General features: G+C 43.7%; 1 protein-coding gene across 1 annotated transcript in view; it reads left to right on the forward strand.

Annotated features, from left to right (window-relative positions):
* Positions 1–693, forward strand: part of LOC107665370 (serine/threonine-protein phosphatase 4 regulatory subunit 4-like) — a 24,059-nt gene that overhangs the window by 998 nt on the left and 22,368 nt on the right. The window lies entirely within an intron of this gene.

Genomic DNA, 693 nt, shown 5'->3' on the forward strand with positions numbered 1-693 from the left:
AGGTGCCTGAAGGTATTTATAATATAAACCCCCCCCCCCCCCCAAGTATAATATATTTGTTTCGTATAGTATTCGTTAGCTGCTTACCAAACAATACTGTAATAATGAGACATGTAATGATTCAATACTTAATACATCTTAAGAGTGGAGGAATTTTTGGACGCTGCTGGTGATTTCTTTAGGGAGAGACTAAAACACAAAACATTCACGCGTTTTGACGCTTCCGCTTATTTTGTTGCGCGCGCCACGACCGTTTATTCTAGTACATTATCGCGTCGTACACTCTATTATCTTTATTTGAAGTAGTAACTGTACTAGCATCCTTAGGGAAGGACGGGGGTTGCCCACTTCAATCTGCTGAGTGACGCAGTTTCTGTCAGCTGTCCGCATCACTGCTTCGCCTCCTCGTTTTCGCGCCTCACCACTGCGGAATAGAGGATTTCCACTTCAAACCATCACGTTATTCCTATCACTACCGCTAATTGCTTCACGTAAATCGGTTGTATTCACTTGTTGTGTGAACGTCGTGTTGGGCGTCTCTGTAATCATGTACCTGGCAGCAGTGAAGTTAAGCAGGATACTCTCTCTCATCTCTCAGCATCACGTATGCGGGAATAATGCAACGCCTACAGAGGGGGCGGGTGTTTTCTGTCCCTTATCTTTTTTTTTTTTTTAATGGGGAGGTTCCAAAGA

The sequence above is a fragment of the Sinocyclocheilus anshuiensis genome, unplaced genomic scaffold (genome assembly GCF_001515605.1).
Source record: "Sinocyclocheilus anshuiensis isolate Anshui unplaced genomic scaffold, SAMN03320099.WGS_v1.1 scaffold199, whole genome shotgun sequence".
Lineage (NCBI taxonomy): Eukaryota > Metazoa > Chordata > Actinopteri > Cypriniformes > Cyprinidae > Sinocyclocheilus > Sinocyclocheilus anshuiensis.